Consider the following 21825-nt stretch of genomic DNA (forward strand, 5'->3'; position numbering starts at 1 on the left):
GCTGGCAGAAGATCATGTTGGACAGGTGGGTCCTGCAGATTGTTCACAGGAGGTATGCTTTCGTTCTTTCCCGCCGCACCTTCCACTGCTTACCGCCGCCCTACCCCCAATGAATGGCTAAGGACCAGCTCTTCATTTTGCAGCAGGAAGTGCTAACCCTTTTCGCCAAAAGGGGCTATCGAAGAGGGTGCCAGCAGAAGTGCATGGTTGCTATACCTGCTACTTTCTGGTGCCCAAGAACGATGTAGCCCTCCAGCCTATATTAGACATGCGCCCTCTCAATGCCTTCTTCCAAAAGAAGTAGTTCAGAATGCTCACCTTAGCCCATGTCTTGTCTGCTCTCGACCCTGGACCTGCAGAACAGCTGTTTTCTTCCTATCCTGCTGGTCTATCTGCGCTCCGTGTGGGTCATGATGGGATAGGCGCATGTCCAGTTCTCTGGGATTCCCTTTGGTCTCAAGTGATCCTCGGGTGTTCACGAAAATGATGGCGTTGGTTGCACCTCATCTTCAGAGGTCTGGGATACAAGCTTTTTCCCTACATTGACAACTGGTTGTTGAATGCATGCTTACCCTAGACAGTAGTCAGTCACCTACAGACTAGTGCTAACCTCCTGTCCTCTTTGAATTTCAATCTCAACGTGCCAAAGGCACACCTAACTCCTTCTGTTATACTCCTGCTAATTGGAGCCATTCTGAACACAATCTGGTTTCATGCCTTTACGCTGGCAATAGTGTACAGGACATCTCAATCTTTAAACCTCTGTTCTGGATTTTAGTGAGGTCAACTCTGAGGCTGCTGGGACTAATGGCCTTCTGCATCCTGCTGTTCGAGCACACCAGGTCGCGTTGCTGTGTTGATTTTACCCTACGACTGCAACTGTGCGTTTGTGGACAGCATAACCTTTGGGATGGTGCCAAACATATTCCATGCACTCCCTCAGGGTATGTCCTCATATAGGCCAGCTAGCTCACAGTGCCACCATAAGCCCCCCCCCCCCCCCCCCCCCACCTTAGGCAGGTAGCAAACGGTTCTGGCAACCACTGAACATGACCACCTTGATTTCCCCCCCTGCCCCCCCCCTTCCAGGAATCGTGGTAATAGATCTAGAACCCTTTTTCTCACTCGTGCTCTACTCAGAGAAATATACAAGGAGTATGTGGGACATTTCCAATAGTTTTTTAATCAACGTGGTTCTTGTATAAAATAAATGTGCTGCAATGATCAATAGAAGCAAATGAAAGTTATTAGAAGTACTATGACAGTAAACAGAATGAAAAATGCCACTGTCTTGATGAAACAATCTATATATGCAAGCATATAAATAATTTTAGAAATCTGGTGTACTCCTACTATATGTCCCCTCACTTAAGTGTCTAGGTCTTGTGTGTTTTGCCAAGAATCCCCGTAATGGATGATCCAACCCCTGTTACCTGCAGGTAAAAAATGTAGGTCCCAGTCATGGTCACAAGCTGGACACCCCTTGTAAAGATCTCAGCAGGCTGCTGGACCGAAGCATCAGCATGTAGAGACCTCGTAAATGACAAAGTGCTTCTCTGCCAACACCCGGAAAAGATGTTTATAACAAAAGGCTGAGATTTTGATTAAGCGACTATTGTGTGTTTTAGATAGTTGTCGCCACAGGTATGAAAACAAGCACATTTGCACTACCTTGTACATAGTGTCAAGGTAGCATGATGGTCTTCTTTGCAAAGTTGATACTGTAAGCAAGTAGTTTCCACAAAACTAATCCAGACTGAAATGGATGCAAATGTGTGTCACAAGTCATGTATAAGTAAAAGCAATTTTAGGAAAGACCCATGTATATCTAAAATGGCAGTGTTTCCCTTTATGCCTACGTGGAAAACGACACCCACTCCTAGGATACAAGTCAACTAAGAAGCTATCCAAATAGAAAAAAACCCTATTGCTAAAAATGCTGCAGCATATGCAAAGGAAACCTTAAAAATCATACTTCAAAGCCAAAGTAAAAACTGTTTAAAAAGTAGTCATATGATTTAGAAACCCAAAGCACAAAAAGTTAACTTTAAAATCATAAAAGTGTAAAAAAGCCAATTTAAAAATCAGTTTAGGATGTTAAAAACAGGTCAAATAAAAGTTCCCACCAAATGAAATAGCCAGATGTGTATGTTTTCCAAGTGGTAGATGAAACATTGCTGTTCCCAGCATCTGCAGATGATCCCAAAGGCACACCCCAGGGCAAGATTTTGTAGCAAATTTTCCCATCCAAACCCTAATGAAGCCGCTGAGGTAGCAAAAACAGCTAGTCGGGGGTTCTGCCGACCTGGAGCCAAGATCCAATCCATCCGGGGCAGAAGCACCCCAGAGAGGTTCAAGGGTGCAGCCAGGAGCAATGGAATACGCAGTGGACAGCTATGCACATGTGCCTTTAAAGGGTCCATCAGTACATGTATGTCCAAAGTTTCAACAAGTAGCGATCCCAGGCACAAATCCAATGTGTGAGAGTGCCATCTTTCTTTCATGGTATGCCCCCACTTTTTGCTGAATTGCTGATGTACTTTGACTGAGTGCGCCCTGGGCTCCTGCCAATCGGGTGCCCAGGGCCTGTGTTTTTTCCCTAAAACTGTATTGAAACCTATACCCAATTGGCATCTCTGGCCACATGTCAGACCCGGCAAATGGGACCCTAGGTACCCAGGGCCCGTGACCAGAGAAGGCCCCTAAGGGCTGCTGCACTAATTGTGCCACCCTTAGAGGCCCTGTACCCTCACACACACACACACACTGCCTTTGCAGGCTGAGTGGCTTGGTACAGAACAAAATAGTCGACATGGCACACATCCCTGTGTGCCATGCCCACAACACACTGCCCTGGCATACCTCAGTCACCCCTCTAGCTGGGTGCCCTATTCCTGTGGTATGGGTACAGGTGCATGAGCTCTGTACCCCTACAGTAACCAGGTCCATTCCTGGGCACTAAGTGCAGTGCTGCCATTAAGAGTATATGGTGCGTCTGCGATCTCTGCCCACAAACGTGTCATGACTCAACAGGTATTGGCATTAGAGCAGGCGGTGGACCTTGTGGAGGGCGCCCACACTACAGATCCCAACGAGGACACTGCCCATGCTCTTAGTCTCGCTAAACAAGCCTACAGGGATCATGTATGGGAGGAAGCCAAGGCACGCATCACGAAGACGCAGCACAAGATATATGAAGTGGGGGACAAGGCCGGCTAATTACTGGCGTGGTTAGACAAAAGGGCCAGCCGGTGGGTTGCACAACTCAATTAGCTAGTGGGGAAACGATAACAGACCCCGATGACATCCTAAAGGCAATTGCACGCCACTACGAAGTAGTATACACTCCTGTGGCCACTACAACAGTAGAGGAAAACTTAGATTTTCTACTTCTCCCTACACTTGCACCGCAGGATGTACAATCGCTAGAGGCGGACCTCACAAGAGAGGAAATCGCTGCAGCTATTAAGGGACTTCAATCGGGGAAAGCACTGGGGCCCAACGGCGTCCCAGTGGAATTGTTTAAAAGGGAGGCGGACACTCTTGTGCCACACCTGCTAAGAATGTACCAGCCAGCCTAGTGACGGGCTCAAAGGATGGCAACGCTTACTGCAATACTTAAGCCCGGTAAACACGCCCCCCCCTCAGGAGTGCAGCTCCTATCGACCAATTTCACTCCTTAACGCGGAGGTGAAAATACTAGCCAAGACACTAGCGACTAGGCTGCAGCCCCATCTCACGGCACTCATACACCCTGACCAATCCGACTTTATGCCTGGCAGAAACACTGCGATGAACCTTCGGCTATATGGGATTTTGACTAGGGGGTCCTATATTCAAGAGGAGGCGGTAATACTCTTCCTAGATGCCAGTATGGCCTTTGACCGGGTTGTGGCCATTCCTGTTTGCGGTGTTGCAGAGCTTTGGTTCCAAATTTTGTGCCTGGGTACAGCTGCTTTACACACAGCCACTGGCGCAGGTGACGGTCAATGGGCGCCTGTCAGAGGACTTTCCATTGGGGCAGGGAACCAGACAGTGCTGTCCCTCTCCCCGCTGTTGTTAGCCCTGGTATTCGAGCCGCTCGCGGCATGGATAAGAAGAGACCCAGTGATTCAGGGAATGAGGTGGGCGGAGAGATGGGAGGACCGTATCTCCCTTTACGCCGACGACATTCTATTATACCTGACAGACCCCAGACGGTCCCTTAATTGCTTACTTGACATTTGCGCGTCCTACGGTAGGGTCTCCAGTTATACCATCAACTGGGCCAAATCGGTGTTATATATACTTCAGGGCCCTCCCCCATTCCTACCCCGGGGAGCGGGGATACACATCACGCAGACCGGTTTCAAATACTTAGGTATAAATATTATGCCCCACCACGAGCAACTTATGGAACGTAATATGCTCCCACCGCTGCGGAGGCTGAAGAATGACGTAAAAAACGGTCAATCACTCCTATTGACATTGCTGGGGAGAGCGGCATTGTTCAAGATGGCCCTCCCTAGGTTCCTATATGTACTGCAAAATACCCCCACACCTGTTCCTAACTCATATTTTAAAGCCATCGAGACTGAGGTGGGCCATCTCTTGTGGGAGGGAAAACCTCGCCGGATAGCGTTGGGTAAACGTAACTCGCAGCTGGTATGACGGCGGTATTGTCCTGCCCAACATACAGCTATATTACTGGGCATCCCAGCTTATAGTGATTCATATGTGGCTGCACGCCCCACAGGACGAACCAGCTCTTCGCATGGATAGGGTCGTGTTGGATGTGAATGGTCCCCTGGGTGCATTGTATGACGAGCAAAAAAAAAACCACGCTACTAGGGCCCACACTGTGCAAATATGGTAAACAGCGCAGCGAGCACTGGGATGGGAGGGATTGATAACTCAGCACACACCATTGTGGGACTCCCCAAGATTCGGCAAGTTGCGCACAAGCAATGGTTTTACAGGGTGGGACCTTATAGGCATTTCTAAAGGTGGCGACCTATGGAAAAAAGGTGAGGTGGTTCCTTTTGCACAGCTACAGCAACGTACCAGATGGCGGGAAGGGAACAATATCGCTATACTAAAATGAGACATTCCCTTACAAAGACCATACCCCCAGGAACAGATCTGCCAGAGTCCTCCCCACTCAAGGACAGTCTACTCACAGACGCACTATCCAAAAAGGCAATCTCTCTCACTTATCGAAAGCTGATAAATCAGAAAGATCCCACACAGACACTAAAAGATGACAGGCAGAGGTGGGGGAATTGGACGAACAGGAGTGGCAGGTGGCGCTGGCGTCCCTGCGGGAGGTGGCGACCCATTCCAGATTAAAATTTGTGCAGCTCAAAATATTACACAGAACATATTATACGCAGTCGGTATTGCATAAAATGGGGAGGGCTGACACGCCACTTTGCCTGAGAGGTTACGGGCTCACTGGATCTTTCCACCACACAATATGGGACTGCCCCCACATCACACAATACTGGAGAGCAGTTATGGCGACGATCACCCAGGTGTGTGGGTTTGAGGTCCCTCTCAAACCTCTGATGTGCTTACTTAATGTGTAGGAACCCACTGATCTAAACCATGCGGTGCGGAACTGGGCCACACTCCGTATCACCTTGGCTAAAAGGAACATTGCAAGATACTGGGGAGCCCAAATTGCACCTACCCATCAGCAGTGGTGTCGAGATCTTGATAGCGCCATGGTGGCAGAAAAGGCAGTTTTTATTAATGGGGGATGCCCCCGAAAATGGACATGAGTGGGGTTTTGTATCGTTTGTATTCTTTTGAAACGTGCTACAACCCGGCAGTAAGCACTCTATTGGGAGACTTTGGCTCGTGCACCACTCAATGTCCGGCGTGATTCCGGTAAACGTTCTGGCTGCCTTGCCACGGGCCTGGTATGTCAAGAATGCGGTCGCGCGTCACCCTGTGGGCGGGAAAAGGCGCCAAAGTGCCAAATCACAGTGACTGCAGCGAACCCTGCATGACTGACAGCGTCCACACGGCACACTGCCCTCCTCCCCGGCTCCGCCACCACCACTCGGCGGCTTCCCACGCCCCCTCGGCCCGCTGACGCGGCTCAGTAGCACCACTCGCCTGCGCTGCACCCAGGGCTTCCCCGCCGCGGAAGTCTCCCAACAGCTGCTCAACGGACCTGAGGTAACTTCCAGAGCTGCCTCCACATGCGGCCTTGCCTGCGGCGCACCTGAAGCCACGGACTTGGCAGCGAGGCAGTATACAAACGTATACAAAATGAAGAATACATTTTTTTTTTTTTTAACGGACTGCTGCGCCACCCCACTCACTTGCAATACACGTTCTTCTCGGGGCCCCATCACACATTCTCCACAATAGACTACCTCCTTACTCTCCTGCAGCATGATACTGTGGTTCAAGAGGTCAAACATTTGGCATGGTGTATATCGGACCACTCTCCGCTATGGGCGCATCTCACGTTCGGGGAGAAGAGGGTGGGCTGTGTCGCGCCCATAAATCCCTGGTGGCTGCGTAATCCTGAGCTTAAGTCTCTGGCGCATGCAATTGATCGCTACTTTACTGATAATGCCGGGACGGTGGAAGACCCAACTAGCCTCTGGGAGGCATTTAAGACGGTGGTGAGGGGGGAGGCCCTCTCAAAGATTGCCGGACAACGGAAAGAGAGGGAGGCGGAGATGCTAGGGGTGGAGCAGGACCTTCTCACATTGGAAGAAGAGGCACAAGTGCGCGGGACCCCGAAGGCCCAGCATCAGATGCAGTTGAAGGCAGCCGAATACAAGGCCCTCGCCTCTGAGGCCGCAAAGACGCTAGCCTGACACACAGCGGGACGGCTGTATGATCAGGGGGACAAGGCGGGTAAGCTCATCGCTTGGCTCGACAAAAAACAACTGGCACAGAGGGTGGTGGCTGAAATCCGATCTGCGGGGGACCTCCCCCTTACCGAGCCACAGGCGATAATAGACGAGTTTGCTGCGCATTTCCAGAGTGTGTACAGCAGAGGCACGGACCGGTCAGAGCAGGACTCGGCCGAGCTCCTGAAGGATATTAGGCTGCCGGTGCTCTCAGAGGTGGATCGCGAGGCGTTGGACGGCGACCTTACATTCGCCGAACTGGCCAAAGCTATTGGGGACCTGCGGACTGGGAAGGCCTTGGGTCCAAACGGCCTGCCTATTGAGCTTTACAAGCTTCGACCGGACTGCCTGGGTACACACCTCAAGGATATGTTTGAGGAGAGCAGGGCGCAGGGGTCATTACCCAGAGACCAGCGCATTGCTACCTTGGTGGCTATCCCTAAGGAAGGGAAACCCAGGGACCGCTGCTCCTCCTATAGGCCTATCTCACTGCTGAACGCGGAGTCTAAGATATTGGCTAAGCTTCTGGCGAACCAGCTCAAACCATTAATCACGAAGCTGGTTCATCCCGACCAATCTGGCTTCATGCCGCACCGGAACACGGCCCTTAATCTGCGACGGTTTCATGGGGTGATGGGACGCTGCCACACGATCCAGGAAGATGCGGTGGTGGTGTCCTTGGATGCTGCGATGGCTTTCGATACCCTGGAATGGCCCTATATGATGGCGGTCCTCGCTAAGTTGGGATTCGGACCTGTCTTTATCGGATGGATGCGCCTCCTCTACACTGAACCCCTGGCGCAGGTAGTTGTGAACAGGAGTTCTGAGGTCTTCACCCTTGAGAGGGGGACGAGACAGGGTTGCCCCCTCTCGCCCCTACTGTTTGCGCTCTGTTTAGAGCCTCTTGCCGCCTGGATAAGACAGGATCCCTGGATCGGAGGGCTGAAAAGGGCGGGGGGCTGGGAGGACAGGATCTCGCTGTATGCGGACGACATCCTGCTTTATCTTGCCTCCCCGGCGCGGTCTCTCCGGGTGGCATTGGACATCCTCACAAGCTTTGGGAGGAGTTCCGGCTACCAAATTAACTGGGGGAAATCTTTGCTCTACGTGTTGCATGGGGCCCCACCGCTGGTTCCACGTGACTGCCCGATCCAGATAGCCGCAGAGGGGTTCCGATATCTTGGAATCTACATCTCCAAGGATGCAAAGACACGTTTTGAGGCCAACTTCAGGCCGCCTCTGCAGCGGTTCCAGAGGGATGTCGCGGTGTGGAGGAGGCTCCCTCTGACGTTGCTAGGGCGTGCGGCCCTGTTCAAAATGATGGCCCTGCCGCGGTTTCTGTATGCGCTTCAAAACTACCCAGATCTAGTACCACATAAATATTTTGCAGAGATTGAAGCCGCTCAGAGGGACCTGTTGTGGAGTGGCGCGCCGCGCATGTCTCTCCAGAAACTCACCTTGGGGTGGTACGATGGGGGCATTGCCCTTCCGGACATCCATAAATATTTTTGGGCAGCTCACCTTGCGGCCATCAACCAGGGTACGTACGGCAGTGGGGACGACTCGGGCTATGGGATGGATAGGTGGCTCCTCCCCGGGGGGAATTTTGAGGCGGCACTCTACTCGCGACCCACACAGTTCCACCTCACAGGACCCACACAACACTCGGTCCAATTGTGGCATGTTGTCAACCGACGGCTGGGGTGGGCTGGCAAACTGACAAAGGCAACCCCGCTCTGGGTGTCGGAGCAGCTCGGATCACTGGGACGCTCTAAGGGCTTTCGAAACTGGGACTGGATCGGTATATCCCGCATAGGTGACCTTTGGGGGGCTGGGGGAGTGGTACCCTTTGCCTCACTACAGCAATCACATGATTTAGCGCCCTCTGAACTCTTCCGGTATATGCAATTCCGCCACTCTCTTCAATCCAATATACCACCGGGGACGTCGCTCCCAGATTCCTCCCCCCTAGAGGACAGACTGCTGGACGGTCACTTGCCCGAGAGGGCGATATCCCTCACCAACAAAAAACTAGTACATCACTCCCCGGACCCGCTGGGGCCCCTCAAAGGGAGGTGGGAGGCGGATGGCCTTGAAATTGACGAGGAGGAGTGGAGAGAGGCGCTATCGTCCCCAAAGGAGGAGGCGATATCGGCAAAACTGCGGCTCGTGCAACTCCAGGTACTGCACCGGGTGTATATTTCGGTCACTAGGTTGGTGTTGATGGGGAGGAGTGTGGACGGGCTCTGCCGGAGGCGGTGTGGGGAGAGGGGGACATTTCTCCATGTGATATAGGAGTGCCCGCTGGTTCAAACATACTGGGCAAAGATGCACGACTGTATAAGCAAGGTGTGGGGGCTGAGGTCGTGGCCTGAGGCCAAACGATGCCTCTTAAACATCTGGGTGCCCACGGACCTACCGGTTAAAGGCAGAATATGGGTAACACTAGGAATGACGGTTGCAAAGCGTAATATAGCGCGCCTCTGGGGGGCAGATACGCCGCCGTCGCTTGGAGCTTGGAAAAAAGACATGGATTGGTGCATGCTGCAGGAAAAGATAGTATATGTTTCGAGGGCGGGCCCCGGGAAGTGGGTGGCGATCTGGTCTCCTTGGAATACATACCGGGGCAACATCTGCGAGCCCCCAGTCCTCTCGTCCCCAGAAGAAATGGTATCCCCATAAGACAAGGACAATGTCTAATCCGTTATGTTGAACTTTATTGCACTGAGAGACGGGCCAGGGGCCCGCGGCCGAACACTGTAACTCTATTGATTTTAAACTGTGAAGTGACCAAATGTTTGAATTTTGTTAATAAAAAGAATCTGCAAAAAAAAAAAAACAGACTGAAGTGGACGCGCTCTTCAGTTTGCTGTCACAGCCGTGAGGGGAACGTCTTTTCCTCTCCATTTCGGCAGCTACTTTTGCCTACCTTAGCTGTGAGGGGATCGGCTCATCAGTTGATCGGCCAGCGGGCCTCGCCATGAGGGGAACGGCCTCCAGAGGACTACAGCCCCAGTAGGCACTGGGTGTCGCCTGCACAACGCGTCACCATAGCGCCAGGGCCATTTAAATAACGAGTAGCCCTTCCGCAGCGGAGACCGGACGAGGCTGGGTCGGGCCCCCCCTCTAACAGCGCACAAACCACAAGGTCAGTCCTGATTAACAAAGTATCTGCTTTCATTAACACTTGCTGACTGTTTGGGTTCAAACATTTACAATGAGTAAGCGAGACGGGAAGCTGATGGGTGCATCCGATGGTGGCAGGCTAACGGGACGCTAGATCAATTTATTACAAGGGCAGCCTCTGTGCTTGAGAAAGAGATAGCGATCACTGAGCGAAGACTATCCCTGGACCCACAACTAACCAAAAGATCGTCTCTGGGTCTAATCGCCTCTGCTCTCTCTCCGGTGCATTTGGCGGTAAACTCTTCTACGCCTGCTATTAATAATGAAGCTAGCTGCTTTGCGCTCACCCGAGCAGGTTTACTTTCGGAGAGTACTGAACAAGTATCAGTAGCCGCAATTAATACCACTGTTAGCATGCCTTTACGATCTTCAGCCAGATCTATAAGAAAAATCACAACTAAAACCAATAAAACTATTCCAGATTCTGCATCTAAAAGGAAGAGGGGAGGTGGACCACAAAGGGCGACAAGGGCGAAATTGCCAAGGATTTATAACAACGGTGGCTGTGACCTAGCAGTTGAATGTAGTACTTCAGGCAATCTTGTTCCGGCCGCTCCGGATTTTAATTTCTCATCTTTGGGTGGCCCTACCCAGAATTCTAATGAGGAAATGTGGAGAAGGCTGGAAAATGTACTATCAACCCTAATATCTCGTATTACATCCAGACTGAGCCGGACAGAGAAGCAATTAACTCATTTTGAATCCCAGGTTAAGACAAGCTTCTCAGTGCCAGAGGACTTATCCGCCAAATTTAAGCCTACTCCTGTGATCATTAACAGGTACACGGGGCTTTTGGTGCCAGACAAGGTTTCAGCTAAACGTAAGCCCCCCAGTTTGCAGGCAATTAAGCCAACTCCTTCTGGGCCGCACACCGATGCGGCCGTAGTAATACAAACAAAAACAGTCCCATTGTACAAGGACGATGCTGGTTTGGGGAACATGTCTAGCGAATTTGCACAATCTATTTCGAGCTCCCGGATGTTGAGAGTGGAAGCAGTAAATGACGCATTGAAGGATAACAACTGTAAAAACTGCCCTTTAGCCAGACAAGCCAGTAAATGTATTCACCGTCAAGGATCCAGAGGCTTGGGTCAGAATGCTGTGCAAGCTAATCCTCTGGCCCTTCATCTTCCTTCTGCAGCTGCCCCTCAAGTTGTCGTCTAGATGAACGTTCCACCTCTGCGGGAAGAGCAGTCTGAAACTACCGACCAGTTGTTACTAAAATCCTTGCACTGGTTTAATAATCGTTTAAAGGACGTTGGGATTTGGGAGGAGGGGATTGACAAGCACATGATTATGGCCAGAAGAACTCCGTGGATCGGCCCCTCGAGGAAGGAAGGGAACGGTGATTGTGTTGTTGTTAATTTTAACAATGTTAATATTACGAGATTCCTATTGGATACATTGGGAGGGATGCCAGGAATAAATCTGGGCCATACTTTTCTAATGTGTTGAATCCCTATGGGAAGGATAAGCAATTTTGGGCACCTCTTGGCATAGCACATAGACCATCAGAGGTCCCTTTGACCAATAGATTTGCTCCACTACCCGACCTAGCCCTCTGTGATTGACTACACCTACCAACCTTGATTGGGGCAGAGCACAAGGATAGCCCTCCTATCTTCCACCTAACCCCCCTAAAGGGAATCCACAAAGTAGAGGATAAGAGCCAGGCGTGTGCGAAATCCGTTTCATGTCTGGGAAAGTCTGCCGTTACAACTCCTCCTCCAATTTCCCTGCTATCCTGGAATATTGCCGGTTTACCTTCTAAAACCTTGTACATCAACTGGTCATGCTTTATTGAGGGGTATGATATTATTGCCTTTCAAGAGACTTGGTCAGTAAACATGATTTACCGCCCAGGATACTTAGCCTTTGGTAAAGCGGCTGTCCCAAATAGTAAGGGGAGATCTAGCGGGGGATTGATCATATGGGTAAAGCAACAGGCATCATTTCAAATAATGGAAGTACCAATAGATAGCCCTGACATTCTTGCTATTTAGATTCGTGTTGAGGGTGAGTTAGGCTTTATATTTAATGTATATGCGAGGGGGATCGTGGGTGGGAAAGCGTCACCAACTATTGCCCTCCTGGATGAAATTTTTAATAACTTAGTCGGCACAAATATCCTGGTGATTGCAGGTGATTTTAATTGTACATTTGAGCCCCTAGGCCTAGATGACTATAGCCTCAGTATGGAGGAAGACCAGAATTGGGGGATACCGTCTTTATCATTGCCACCAATCAACAAGTGGACAGAGGCAGCGTTACAATTAGAACGTTTATCCCTCGGGAGGGGGCTAAGGGCTGTCAACGGGAGATCCCCCTCAGATATAGATGGTACCAATACGTTCTCTTCTGGGTCTAGAACAAGTAGAATAGACTATTCTTATTAGTTTAGAGCTCTGGTATAGACTTGTGGATATGATGGTACACCACATACCGGAGAGTGACCACGATCCATTAGTATTAACCTTAGCACTGGCTGATATGAAAACTGCAATAGGAGAAGTAGCTATGTCACAAGACTGCCGACAGCTGAAATGGGCAGTGGTCGCAGAAGATGAAGGCACACTGACGCAGATTAAGGCAGCGGTGAAAGAAACCTTACTAAGGCTTGGATCACCAGATTCTCCTGGAAAATCCTTCTTAGATTTTAAGAAGGCTCATGAGGATCTATTTGCAAAAATGAAGACCCTGTTTACAAAAACTAAGAAACCAAATAGCCACCACACAAAAAAATCAGCCAATTGGTACAATGAGGCTTGCGGAGTTGCATTTAAGCACCTCTCTAAAGCCTTTATGTAAGGGGTTCCTCGAGGTTAAATTAGCAAGGTTAAATTAGCAAGGGTAAATTATACAAATGCACAAATAAAGGCAAAGAAGGATTTTGATGAGGATAGATGGGTGAGCTTAAATGCTAGTAATAGGAAGAATTGGTCAAAATGTTGGCAATGGGGTCAAATGGAGTAGTAGTGCGATAGGTCCCATACCAACAAATATTGTACCTCCCGAACTCTGGGTGGAATACTATCAAGCTCTATTTGCCTCCTCGTCGAGCATCGTTACTGACTACCCTGTGGTGAATTATGATGTTATAATTTTTGACACAGGGGAGATAGAAAGGGTCTTGGACAGGGTTCCAGCAGGGAGGGCACCTGGCCTGGATTGTATCCCGGCCGATATCTATAAAAAAGATAGGACAAACTGGACTGAATATATTTTTATCATCATAAATGCTATTGCTAGAGGTGCGCCGATTCCAGATACCTGGCGCGGGGCTGAAATCATCCCCATATGCAAAAAGGGTGACCGCGCCAGACCTGGCAACTATAGGCCGATAAGCCTAATCGATACAGAAAATAGTTGCCAGACTTGTGCTAGGTAGAGTAAATGAATGGATATTAGACCAGAATGTATTATCTATCTACCAAGCGGGTTTCCGACCCCATGTCAGTACCATCGACCAAGTTTTTAGATTTATGATGACCTATTGGAGTACAGTGGTCCTAGCAGGGGGAACTCTATATGCAGCATTTGTTGACTTAAAATCAGCGCTTGACTTAGTCCCCCGCCACAAGTTATGGGATACACTAAAGGAGGCTGGGATGCCCCTAGAAATCTTAAGTTTTATTATTAAACTGCATGAGGCTAATTATGCTCAGGTTAGGTGGGGACAGCAGGGTGAATTAACAGACAGTTTCCCAGTTAATAAGGGAGTGTGGCAAGGGTGTGTCCTTGCTCCTTCCCTATTCTCCCTGTTTATAAACAAGGTTATTTCGTATTATACTAATTTTCTAACAGATGTTCCAACCCTTGCCGGTTCAGGGGTTCCGCTTTTAATGTTTGTAGACTACACTCTAATTTTATCTAAAACCCAATGTGGTCTGCAACGTACCCTTGATAGATTCATAGAGTTTTGCAACGCCCAAGAACTTGTAGTAAACGTTGATAAAACCAAGTTCATGGTACTGCATAAACAAACTTATTAAAGGGAGAGTTGAAATGAATAAAGCACCTTTGGAACAAACTGATACCTTCACCTATCTAGGAGTGACAATGGGTAGGAAGATGAATTGGACACCCTAGTTAGACGTTTTAGTTCTCAGACACAATGAGTTAGCAGGTGCCCTACTTAAAGAACATCGACTTTCAAATACAAAACCGGTGGGGCCCGCTTTATCGATTTACAATGGGAAAATTAGAGCTTCCATAATATATGGTGCAGAACTTTGGGGGTTTGAAAATTTATCATCCCTAGTTCTTGCACAAAACAAGTTTCTGAGAACACTGATCGCCCTCCCTCAATCAACCCCTATCAAGCCCCTGTTGTCTGATCTGGGATGTACCTCCTTCAATGAGGCTGTGGGATTTAGACCCCTAGCCTACTGGAGGAGGCTTTGGACTACTCCCGAATTGACGTCTTATGCTAATGCACTAATGCATATTAGAAATGCCGATCTGTCCTCTAAAATCAAATGGTTCCAGAAGATCAAGGGTAATTTGTTTGACATGGGGCTTCGTCATCTGTGGGAAGATCCTATAGGGAACATATTTACCAATACAAATGAGTATAAAGAACTCTGCTGGGATATGATTACTAAAAAGACATTGTCAGGGGTGAGCAGTAGTTTGCTCACAGCTATTTTTCTGGAGCATAAGCCTGCAATCGAAGTAGAAGCTTACTGGAATTTGATTACAAAACCTGGTGATAGGAAATTATATCACCAATTCAGAGTAGGCTCCCTTCCCATAAGATCATTCACTGCAAAGTGGAATAAGGCTCATGATAGTATTTGCCCTTCGTGTCCATCCCAGGTTGAATCGATTACCCATGTAATGTTTGTGTACCCGGCCTATAATGGCCCCCGTCGAAGGTGGCTTAATCCACTGTGTTCCAATCTAGGTACCAGATCGGGTATGGTAGCTCTGCGTATCAAATACAAGTCCAGATATTGTGATCGCGATGGCGACATTTCTTAGCTAGTTCTGGGCACTGAGAAGGAAAAACTTGGAGGCTGGCCCGGTACTTGTACATAATACCTGATTATGCTATTGGTAAGCAGGCATCCCCCTGGTCAAATTGTGTAGGAATTGGTTTTATGGATGTATTTATATATTTATTAACTTAGTCAATGATGCTAGGAAATTCGTTATAGTTGATATTCCTTTTTTTTTTTTTTTTTGGATGTCCGTTTTTAGGGTGTTATCGCTTTTATATTTTATGACACTTTTAGGTTTGTATTGTGTCTTTTATGGTTGTAAATTACCGAATAAAGACTAATTGACTGACATGAGTTTGGGGGAAATGGAACAACTTTCGGGGAAACATATGTACCCCCCTCCCGATGACTCCGATTCAGGCATGAGTGACGGATATTCAGAAAATGGATATGCTATGAGAAAATACCAATGTGAAACAAAGAAACTTGTAACTATATGGAGGTGGGGTGGGTACACCTGTCTCTACATGTCCTTTTAATGTGTACGAACTTACTGTGTGATGCAGCATATGGGTTACTAATTGAATACGGTCATGTCTGTGAACTGCTCTACTCGATGTGTATTAAATTATCAATAAAATGTTTTTTAAAAAGTATATGGTGCTGGTAGGTCGTCATCACGAACTCCACAGCCCCATGATGGCTACACTGAAGACTGAGAAGTTTGGTATCAAACTTCTCAGCACATTAAACCCACACTGATGCTAGTGTGGGAATTAATGTAAAATGCACGACAGAGGGCAACTTAGAGTTGCCCCCTGAAACTAACCCACAACCCACGTACTGGCTGAGAGGCTGCCTAGACTGCAACCCAGCAGACCTGTTGCTGGACCCCTGGGTGGATAGCCATCCGCTCTCGTGGGCCTGCAACAATGCACATCCTGGGGCGAGGGGCTAGGCCTCCTCCCCCAGGATGGGCAGGGGAGGGTTCAAAGGCATGCCGCCTTTGTGAGCCTCCCCAGACCACTTGCTGTACTCAGCAACTGGTCCCCACCGGTTCTGACCCCCACTCTGGCTGGAAGACTGGTGGTAAAACCCAAGTGAGGAAAGGGGGTGTGCCAGCCTCTGCCAACCCCACCCCTCAGGTGGGGGGGCGCGAGGTGAAGCACAACTCCGGGCTCTCGCCATCCTGAGGACGGGGAGCCCTACCCAATCAGACTGGAGAGTGGCAGGATAGGGGGTGTACCCACCCCAGGGAAGGGACTCATTGGTCCCTGCCCTTTACCTACCTGTAACGCCCCTAAATTTAGTATTTAGGGGCACCCTGAACCTTCTTTTCTCAGATCCCGATTCCGAAACTACAAAGAAGAAAGAAGACCTGCCGTGCAGCTGCTCACGAGAGGACGACTCCAACTGATTTGGCCCCAGCCCTACCGGCCTGTCGACCCTCGATCCTGCTAAACCCCGGTGTCTCCAGTGGTCAGCAACCTCGAAAACCCCGGAGGACCTGACTGCCTTGCTCATCTAAAGACTGGGACTCCCACGAGCAGTGGTTCTGCTCAAACAGCAACAACCCCTGGTGCCAGCCAGGAACCGCGATCAAGCACACTCTGCACCCGCCGAGCCCGGCCTGTGCCTGATTGAACAAAGACCCCAGGACGTCCACCTGGTGACTGTGACCAAGAATCCAGCACCCAAGAACCCTCCTCAACGGTCCTGACGATGCCTGTAGCCTCAATACCAGGGACCCCCCCAACCGCGACCCGCAGAGGGTAAGATTTCCCGACGCCAAAAGACACCCCTGCACCTGGCGCACTGCGGTCCCCTGTGCCCAATTCCTGGGTGCCTACCTAACCTACAGCTTCCCAACTTACCTCTCGAAGTGGCGGTTGCACCTGAAAAATCTCCGTCCCCGAGACGGCAGCCTTTGTTCGTCTCGCAGCTTCCCCATTGAAATACATTGGGCGCCTGAAGGGCCAAAAGCACCCTGCACCCAGCCGCCCAAGTGCCCCTGGAAGTGCATCATCTGTTCTATTCTACTTCCCCACTTGCCCTGTGTAAGTGACCAGGAGCCCCCACAGGAGCTCCCACAGCCACGTGACATGCCTGCTAGCAGTCAACAACCAAAGGCCCCCTGCCTGCCATAGGCTAACATTGGGCCTACTCTCTCTGCACCCAGCTGCCCCTTTGCTGCTCAGGGTGTAACAACTGTACCAACCTGAACCTGGGAGACCCCTGAGTCTTGCCCCAGAACCTTAACTTTGCCAGTCGAGTACTTACCTGAAAGCCGATAACATACATTTTCTCCATAGGGTAACATTGACTGGTTTTCACTTGGAAATTCTTCTGTCGAGTTTTGAAACTTTGAAATATTCACTAAAAATCATCTGATAAACGAAATTACTCACCTGTTACTAGGGGAGATCCCAGTGCTGGATCTGGGGGCCCAGCACTGACCCTAAAAAGTAATTACATCTGTGATTTTCAGTTAACCTGATTTTCCCCCATGGGATAACATTGCCTGGTTTTTACCAGAAATTCTTCTAAGTGTCGATTTTTGCAACTTTGAAATATTCCTTAATCGCCAGTTTACTAAAAACGATTTCTTTCAAATGTTTAGAGGAGATGCACCAGGGCTGAATCCAGGATCCAGCCCTGAGTAAGAAAAACTTACGCAAAGTAATTGATATTGCATTTACTTAAAAATTCCCATTGAGCTCAATGTTATTATTGTGTTAGGATTGTGTTGCATATTGCAACAACTGTATCTATTGCATTGAAAAGTCTATTGCTTATTGAAAGTGTTCAACTATAGCATCTCATTTTGAGAAAGTATTTTTATACCTACTTGTGGGTCTAAAATAAAACAATATATTTTTACATACAAAACCATTGGCCTAGAGTTCAGTTCTTGTGTGCGAGACCATTTGCTGACTGAGTACAACAAATGCTTTACACTGTCCTCTGATACTGCCTTACTGCTCGACCAAGCTACCACTTTAGAGAGTAAGGTTATATCTAACTTTAGCCTCTACCAAACCCCTGGGGACTCTGTACACACTGGACCTTACTTTGGTGCAGTATATACGGAGCCACTTTCTTACACAAGGCACACTCAAAAGTGCATAGCAGATAGCGGAACACAGGCTACACGAAGTGAAGCCACCATGCGAAATGATAACAATCAATGCTCATTCAGTTCTCGAAGCAAGGGTACGCCAAAGCAATGCGCTCACCGCACAGTAGCACATGAGGTAGTGCCAGCTCCATTTGATCTCGAAATAGGACATCCATTGCGGAGCAAAAATATTAAAACAACTGTCCCAACAACCAGGAACAGACCAGTGGAAGACATCTAAAGATGATCCCGAGGACAGACTGAATAAAAGACGGAATGACTCCGAAAGCTGTCTGGAAGGTGCTAACCAACCCAGAGCCTATACTTTAGAAAAAATGCACAATTCCATTTCTACTAGACATATTAAAAATATGGTGCACCAGATTCTCAAAATGTTGTGGCAAGTTAGTGCGGAGTAGCACCTCTATTTCTGAAGAGGACCTTGCCACCTGAAGCTCAAACCTCTCCTTAGCAAAAGTAAAGGCTACATCTTCTTAAAACAGGAAGGCTTTTTGCTCAGGGTTTCAAAATGCACGGTGGTTAGATTACTTGAAGGCAAGAGTCTCCTCCCTAAGTGTACGGGTAAGTGGAAACAGTATGTCTGTACAAGTGAGAACGCAAGACACCATTTCCAGATAGGCATCCCCTGGCTTCATTCAGCAGCAACCTTGACTGTTCAATAGCGGGTAACTCCCAATAGAGTAATCTGAAAGTCTGACATATCACGGCAGCCGGGAACCTTTCAAGTAGTAGGGCAGGTTTGCAACAGAAGCAGTACAAGCCCCGTGCAACGAAATGTCCTTGCAAAGAAGGGATCCACTTAAAGTACTCTCGCAGTCTGAACTGCTGAGAAATACTTCAGTTCCTTATTTCGGAACCGAAACTTAAAAGGAAGTTCACAAGACTTGTGTACCAAGCCCTACTCCTAACTTCATAACTGCCCAATTGGTGATGTTGTTGACAGTAATGAAAATTAAATGTTGAGACTGGCAGTGTAATATACCCATAGATTATCCAATCCCCATATGCAACTTTAGCAACAGGGAAAGGTAACTTCTCTAGCTTCTCTGTGTAACCTAGTGTATTTAGCATCTTTGCATGCCATAAGTGAGATGGTATGGGGAAAACAGACTTGTGACATTGATATGTCCCCATTGCACGTGGCCAGAAAGTAATGTTTTTAATGTCAAGATCAATGGCATAATAGACCGAAGTTGTGACTGCCCATATTGTAAAGCGATTGTGTCTTGTTGAACAATGTCTATCGCTGAGGATAGTAGGTTTGTTAATGAGTAACACCTAGATGAGGTGATCAAGCTCTTGCAGTGGTTAACAGTATGTTCTAAATTAGCCCTATCAATTCCTCGCAATCTTTCCTCAGCCTCCTGCTGAGAGACCTTCCATAATTAGTTGTATATGGCATATAAGAAGTGCTTTTGACATGGTTTTGATGACCTAACAAAGTCCCTGAGTTGCAGTCATCAGATAAAAGGGACAGGTGTTTCACCTGAAACAGTGTTGAGGTTTTTAGCTAGTCAAGGCACCACTTCCCAACACTGTAAATTGTTACCACCCGGTGTGTTTAGACTGCATGTACCGCATATCGGGCGTACCCATTTTAAAACCATCCGTTTTGTCGAGGAAGCGTGCCTGACGACCATTAGTGTCTAGTGGCCAAACTAACCATCCTTTATAATTGGGGTAAGATGAATTGTATGTGCCATTACACATCATGGTATCTAATGTATCCCCACCTTAGTGTGTACATCGTTGCTAGTTTTCAAAATGTGCATATGTAGGAATTTGTGGTGTGTTCAGACCTTTCATCTTGGCAAGTCCAATCCGTGGTGTTTGTTGCAGTTTTGTTCAGGAAAATCATTTTTTGTGGTATCAGGCATGCTCTAAACAAAGCCTCCTCTTCCTGAACCTGCCAGTCTTTTGTCCCCCCCCCCCCCCCCCGCCCCTAGACTTTACATCTATAGTGTCCTTCCAAAAGTCAAAACCCTGTACAGACAACTGGGAAAGAAAAGCAGAATATATCACCTTGGTGTCAGTTAGCATGTTTGTCTTTGTAGTAAACCTGGGCGGAGTTTAACAACGCAGAATTCCGCGGAGTTACCAAAAAACTCCACCAAATTCCACTGAGTTCCGCAAGCAGGCTGAGTATTGCGCATCCATATCTAATTGATATACCAATACCATAAACACAGCATTCAATTACAGAAACGAGCCGAACTGTACACGCCAACATCGTTCTTCATCCGTTTAAGGGTTGCAAAGGAGCTGCAAACAGTTTGACCTCCGTGTTAAATCCGTGTGTTTGTTTGTGTTCACTTAAATGGTAAAACAAAATCCACACACTAACTAATGCAGCAGTAAAATCCATCTCACACAACCTTTTGGTTTAATGCAACTTAGTCCGGTCTTACTGAATAGAATCGCAAACAAAACTTTTGGCTGTGCTGTGGCACTAACCAATGTGTAACAGCGACTGGAACTGTGTGCTGTGTGAATCCATACAGTGTTTGTCTTCCGCATCTGGGTGACCGCTTTGCCATTTTGTGGTCGGGCTCTTTCATTTGTTCAGCCCTGATGTGATTCAGGTGCTGGCTTTTTCTGATTCATGCTAATTTTGCCTAGTTCATAAAGCTCCTACAACGGAGCTGCTGGTTAGAAGAATGAAGCAGTCTTCTCTCATAAAAAGCATGCGGGTCCCCGAAGATCAAGTCTGCCATCTGAACGAGCTCCTCTCCGATACAACTGGAACTAACTAATATGGATTCAGTATAAAATCATTTCCAAAAGGCAGGCAGAATTTCAAAAACAAGATGCGTACATAAATATACCCGTGCGTTGGAGTACTACGCGACTTCTCCTCAGAACATTAAATGATTTCAAAATGCAGGCACTATTTGAATATTTCTCTGCTTTGCGTGCCCCTAATTGCTTGCATTGGCACCGGTATCCTGTTCATACCTGTATCCGTAGTCCTCGTATCCTATGAAAGAAAAGCATAATCAAAGGAGAAACAATTTAATGAAGTTAAAATCAATGCTTCGTATCGGGACCCTAGAAGCATTGTTAGACCACTAAAGATCACACATGCCCACTCTTACCCGCCATGTGGATTTGCTCTTTGGGAGAGCCTATAGGTCACTTCCTTCGGTGAGCCTTTCCCCATCACCCAGCTGTATTCTGGCTCAGTTACCATGAATCTCTTACTCACAATGCAGGAGCTTTCAAAAACTGCTACCAATTATCAGCTCACTCACAAGTTCCCAATAGGACCGGACCTGTAATCGGACACTCCACCTATTAATTTCACGCCAACCAAAGATTGCCAGCGGTGAAGCTGCAGCAGCCAGGAAGAGGCAAATGGCCCATGGCAGACTGGGGAGAGGGTGTTGGCACTCTCCTCGGCGATGTGCAGACTGTGACAGCGATCACTGAAGCACAATGTCGGGGCACAATTCGCAGAAGGCAACCCCACACCAGTGTGATAAGAACCACGAGAGCCACCAGGAACCACTGAGAGGGCAATCCTCAATGAAACAAGGCAACCAGGAAGATAGTTCGACCATTCCAAACTTAACAACCCCAACACCATCACTGTGGCATCGAAATCCACAATGCCTCAAACAATAAAACATGGAAAACAAGCTCCTCCCACCGGTAAACTCCGCTCTGCCATTGGCAAGCGGAGTTTGCCGCCCACCCTTACTTT

This window comes from Triturus cristatus, chromosome 12, assembly GCF_964204655.1.
Source record: "Triturus cristatus chromosome 12, aTriCri1.1, whole genome shotgun sequence".
NCBI lineage: Eukaryota > Metazoa > Chordata > Amphibia > Caudata > Salamandridae > Triturus > Triturus cristatus.